Genomic DNA, 6,627 nt, shown 5'->3' with positions numbered 1-6,627 from the left:
GAAAACTCAAAGAAACTTTGTTGGTAGCAAGTCACTCTTGAACATGACACTTCCACTCCGTGTCCGAGTCGGGTTGGGTTGTTTCATTCACCGGTCACATCACCATGGTGACGCCATACCATCCACATTTGGGGTTAATGCTACCAATCCATCACATCAGTGTCGCCGATATGTTCAAGAGAAGTCATCCAGAGAAGTCACCTGTGTCTCACCCACTACCATACATTATACACCTTTCTTTCATGACCGCCACCCTGAACATTATATCATCAGATCGTTTTCACCTCCATCAAAACCATTTGCTCCGTTCCATGTCATTGATGTGGGATTCATTAAGGCCCTCCTGTGACGGATTACTTCTTGTCGACATCAGCTCATTATCCAAGAAGTTGATCTAGGAACACCCCATTCAGTACTTTGAAGCTTGCATGCCTCAATGGCAAGTTTCTCACTTCCGGTGACAGGTTTACATCAATGGCCTTCGACCGAAAGATTTTGCGTGGTGTTCGACACCAAGTCCTTTATTCACACCACGTGAATTGTACTGCAGTACCTTGAGGATCATTATCATTATCGGTGATTCCTCTTGCGCTTGTTAACAGTTTACATCATTGACTCGTAATCAAGCGATGTCTTTCCATGTTCGACTTCAAAACATTTCTCACATGGATCGACTTGTACTTCGAGTGAAGATCGGACGAGATTGAAGACCCCAGATCTAGTTTCATCCATCCGGGCTGCGATATATATTCAAGAAAATAAAGGCATTAAATGTACAACATTGCAGCACAGATAATCATCCTACCAAAAAGATGATGGCTCTATCAGAATCATCAGTCTACATTCAGACGATTGTCTGTCCTATGTACATGAAAATGAATTTATAAAGCTGAGCATGGGAATGCCCGCCTTAGCTAGATCACGAAAACAGTATGAAGATAATGTATTGTATTGTATCTTATTACAGGTCTCTTCCCAGCATTGAAAGAACTTCGGATCCTCATAATAAAGCATTTCACCCGACACCAAAAGGTTAACGGCCTCATACTTTAGGGGGCAACTGTTATAGACATTTTTGTGCCTTACAACTCCAAGCATCAAATGTCCATAAACCAAGGGCTCCTAAGTCCCTAAAAGTGTTTTTCTAACCCCTAAAGGAACAAGGTCAACAGATTACAGCTTCTCCCAGAAGTTCTCCACCAGAAACTGCTCAGAATTGGTCAAAACATGATCATTTCAGCTGCTCCACTGGCTAAGTGCGTCGCATTGCACCTAAATACACTGTGAGGGTGCGTTTCATTTCAAAACTCCCTTCTGTAGGGTGCGATGGGCGAGAAATGACAAATGGCAGTGTCATTCCGCGAGGTGGAGAGGCAATGGAAGCTTCCAGAATCTTCTCCTGTGACACTTGCCTCACTGAATTCGACCAAAGATGAGTAAGAGGCCCTCAGTCTCCAAGTGGAAGCAAGAACTGACAGAGAGAAGACACTAATCAAATCACAGGCTGACTCATCCTCCTTACACATATCTATATATGGATCCCTCATCCCAGAGATCCAGAGGCTGGAATTTTGCATATTGCGAGGAATTGCTGTTGGTTTCTAGGGACATACATCAGATTGTTGGGTGATTTATGCTTTGTTTGAGGTGAAGAGGGGCTTCTTTGCTGGGAGGTTGATGCTGGGTCGGAACCACTGGTTGTAACTCCTCCTGGATCTTTTCTTGCTTATCAATAAAAACTATTTGAGTTTTCCTCCATGCTTTTGTATCATTGATGCTTGTTACATTTTGTGTGGTTAACTTAAATCTGATCCTAAGTTGTTTATGAATATAGATCCTTGTCTTTGTATAGTGCTCTTCTTCTGTGATCTTACAGGTGCTTTGTGAAGCTGGGCAAGCAAGGGAGCAGGTAGCTGGAGACTATCAAAGAAGAGAGGAATTGGATCAAAGGATTAGCACAAGACACAGGTTGGTTCTTTCTATTCCTCTCTGTCTATAATTCGTAAAGGAAATACAAAAGTAGTTTTTCTCTATTTGTTTCTAAGGCAGCTGTCACACCTTAGTGGGATAGAGCAGTTCTAAATAGACACTTTTCCCTGTAACATTATGGTTTTTTGAAAATTCTATTTTAAATCAGTGAATGTTTTGGGTAAATTATTAATAACATTTATTGATGTAATTAATTTGTATATTTAAATTCCAGGTTGTTAAATAAAACAAAACCACCACTACACTTCTGTCCATTTTCAATAGAAGCACCATCAAGATATCTCCACATATTAGAAGGATCTAAGCATTAATGGGAAATTACTCTAAGAGCAACACCATTTTTTTCCTTGTGGAAAATGGCTTAAAATTGCCAAAAACTCAATAGCAATGTGTGATGGTGTTGTCACCAAGTCCTGGAAAACAATCTGGTTCTGAGCTAACCAGATCCATGAGTATATAATAAGTGGTAGGGATTTGGTGGGATGACTTGAAGGATTGGTGTACTAAGAGTGTCATCCCTCCTCTAGTCCAACACCAAACCATGATATTGAGTGACCCAACGCAGATCCATGGAGGTGCCAAACATTTTGGAAAAAGGGGCATACCATGAAAACACAATTAACACATTCACCATCATTTTGACAAAAATAACACCATCTCAGACCACATGAATTTCCTCTAAAGGACATCCCAAGTGGGAATCTTCTTCATCATAAGAAACCACATACATTTTTTATTTATTTTGGAGGGAATTTAGCCTTCTATAATACCTTCCACCACCATTTGACCTCTAAATCGAAACTGTTAGCAATGAGATAAAAACATAGCCTAGCTTAGGAGAATAAGTACCAGAAGGGGCAATACTTCATATAAGCTCATCAACTCTATCAGGTAGACAAATATGACCATCTACTAAGGCATGAATATAATTTTTCCAGGAAGCTCTCAATTCATCCACAGTACCTAGATCTTCAGTAGATAGCAAACTTGATGCCAGAAAGAGGATTGAATGGGATTTGCAATATGTGAAAGCTTGCAGAAACCACGATTCCTGAGGTAATCAATCAAAGGGGGTAGAAACAGATTAAAAAAACCACAGCTTGGCCAAGGATCAAGACCTAGGAGGACCTTATAAGCTTTTCCCACCTGCCAAGCAAGACCATTTCCAATAATATCAAAAGTATTAAGAACAACACACCATATAATGGAAATATTTGATCGAGGTTTGTCCAGTCTACATATCCATTCTTTAAGAGAAAACGAAGCAATGTATTTTTTATAAACAACGGATGTCCAAATACTGTCTATAGAAATTAACTTCCATCCACGATTGACAGGCAGGGCTTTAGAGAAATGAAATAAATTCTTTAAACCCCATCCACCCAGATCTTTTGGTCTAGCAATAACATCCCACTTGACCCATAGAATCCATTTTTATTTATTCCCAGACCAAAGAAAAAAAGGGCATAGTCTCCTAATTATCTCCAAAATACATTTACGAATCTAGGCCAAAGAAGCCCAATAAATTGAGATTGCCTTCAGCACTGATTTAATAAGAATTAGGCAATTGGCCCTGGAAAGCCACCTTTGACACCAACAACTTAAAATCTTATCCACCTTAGAGATCAACTAGACCCAATCCTCATCGCAATAACCATTGAGCTTCAAATAAAATCCCAGGTATTGTAAACCTTGCTCCAAAGGCTTTAAAACATAAGGAAGTATTGAGACAAGTGACGTATCTCCTCCTCAGAGAGGTTGTGATGTGCAATAGTAGTTTTTTTAGCATTAATTAATATACCAGTAGCACGACCAAAAAGAACCAATAATTCCACACACACACACACACACTTAATTATACATCTATTATACACACACCCACACACGCACATGCACAATTTTTTATTTTTATTTTTATTATTATTATTATTATTTATTTTTATTTTTATTTTTTTCTGTATCCATACATTTAATTTTTTTTTTTGTAAGCTAGGGAGAGACCTTCTTTTTCTATTAATTCGAATTGAAACCACTACATAATCGTGGTGACCTCAACTCGCCCCGAGGGGAAATCGGGTTTATTGGCCACCTTAAGTTTTTAATGGCCATCCAAAAATAAAAAGTCCTGATTCTGTCTGTCCTGATTCAATTTGTTATGATAATCTTTATTTTTTTTGCTATTAATATATATTTGTTTTAAATATTACATATAAATTAAATATAGAATGAATTATACACCAGCCTAGATCTATATTAACTCTAGATCTATCAAGCCCTGAGAGGGATTAGATTTCTTGAGATGCAAAACTCTTTTAGAGTGAAAATATATTTGATCCTTTTTGGTGCTTGGTAGATCCAGAGTTAAATGGATCTAGGCTAGTAATATGCAATTGGAAGATTTTTTTTTTTTCTTTATTGTGCTCCTCAGAGTAGTATGGAAGATATGTTGTAATGTCCTACCCTATCCTGTACCATATAGAAACAAAAATACCATGTGAATTAAAAATTAAACAATATCTTAAAATTATACATATTTTTTAGATTCAAAAAGTGAAATGATAAGTTTCTTTAACTTTTAATTATTTTATCTCTCAATTGATCTAAATTTATGTTATTTCAACATTCACATATTTTATTTATGGCGGAGGTTCCATATCTCCTTTATACAAGTTGCATAGTGAGAGTGGGAATATTTATAATTAAAACTGACCAAATATGTGTATTTGATCTTGTTTTTTTATTATAGCCAAAATTGCTTTTATATTTAGAGAATATTTTATTTTTATTTTAGAAGGGGCACATGTCAATTCTAGGTTGAGCATGGACGGAGTTACACATCGCCCTCATACTAAGTTGTAAAATGCGCCTCTTAGTACAATCACATAATATCAATAATATTATTTTCTATCAACTTCATATTAAATAGTGAAGAAATTGCATATCTCCCTCATACTAAACTGTAATTTTTTTAAACTTTCAATTACTTTTTCTCTCTATACATAGTTGATTTAAAATTAATGTTATAAATATAAAAATTAAGTGTACATGCTTATAACTATAAGCGTAGATATACATAAAACATCCACACTTAATTTCTATATAAAGCATCCACTATAGTTATATGGACATCTTAACCTTATATAGAAATTAAGTGTGGGTGTTTGATATAAATTAAGGTGGAAACTTTATCATATATATATAAATACTCAATTTGGATATGAAATAGAAACACATTAATAAAATGTCTTTACAAAGTTGATGTAAAATTAAGGTAGAAATTGAAGTATTTTATTTATGGTTGCATTAATTTTTTTGCTTTTACTATTTTTAATTTTTTAACGTAAGTATTATACTATTATTTCTAAATGTAAAGTTACATGGCAAAATGTCCCCCATACTCGGCTATAGAGTGCCTCTGTGCGCACAAATTATTAGTTGGATGGTAGATATTTATTAGTAATTAAATTACAATTCTAGAAGCCCTATTATAAAATAGATACACCTATTAGTGTAATTATTATATTGATTATAATATGATATAATTTTGACGTGATATAAATTATATTTTAAGAATTTAATAGTGATTAAATTTTAACATATAAAAATATTCAATAATAATTTGTTTAAAATTAATTTATAAGAAAATGATTTGTTAAATTAATTTATATATTTGTAAAAAATATTTTTTATTATTATTAATATTGAGATAGAATTACATAATTATAGAAAATGCATATTGTTTGATCTTACATTATTAAACACAAATCCTTTTTGAAAATAATATGAAAATACGAAAAAAAATTTAACTTTTATTAAAATCGTGATAATACATGTCTCCTTGTGGGGCGACCAAGTGGTTGGCACAATGGGATGTTATCCCTTCCACCCAATTTCAAATCCCACAATGGGACATCTTTGTCTCGTTGTGATAAGGTTCAAGGAATAGGCTCCCCCAGCCTCTCCTAGTATATATGGCTTACGAGCTATTGGATATACTCTTAGTGTTATAGAAAACAAATTTTCACGCTCAAGCTTTTCAGTGCTGCTTTGCAAATTATAGGGTTTCTTCTCCATGGCCATCTATGCTTGGCTCCTTGAGAGGGGGCTATGCCCCCTCCTTGAGGCAGATTGTTTTGAGAGTTCATAATGAATTTGGACTTGTTATTCTCCTTAGCTTCGACATCCTTTTCATAGAGCAGTTGGACAAAGTGGAGTTGCTGGTTTCTTAACAAACCCACTGCTAGGTGCATCATGGCAAGCTAGAAATCTAGGGCGTTGTTTACCAAAAGCAGTGCAAGATCGAAAATACGATGTTAAATATAGTAATATTAGAGAATATATCCAATATATGTAGGATCAAATTTATTGGATCATGGTCCTTTGAAAAGGATTTGATTAGGTGGATATAAAATAAATGAAACCCCTAGGGTCAAATAGAACTGGAGTTAAGTACCAAAGGTTTTTTTACAGCCACTTTTGTTGGAAAATCTGATTAGGGCAACATTTGTAATTCCATTTTCCATTCATGACAGTTATTTGTGATTATGTTCTTCTTCTTAGATTATTATTATGTGTGTGTTTTTCATCATCAAATAAATGCCAAACAATAGAGATCACATGAACACAAGATATAGGCTC

The sequence above is a fragment of the Pinus tabuliformis genome, chromosome 2_2 (genome assembly GCF_031772625.1).
Source record: "Pinus tabuliformis cultivar Carrire ecotype Pingquan chromosome 2_2, CPIR1, whole genome shotgun sequence".
NCBI classification, from domain to species: domain Eukaryota; kingdom Viridiplantae; phylum Streptophyta; class Pinopsida; order Pinales; family Pinaceae; genus Pinus; species Pinus tabuliformis.
The sequence above is the reverse complement of the archived record's forward strand: the minus strand, read 5'-3'. Positions refer to the sequence as shown.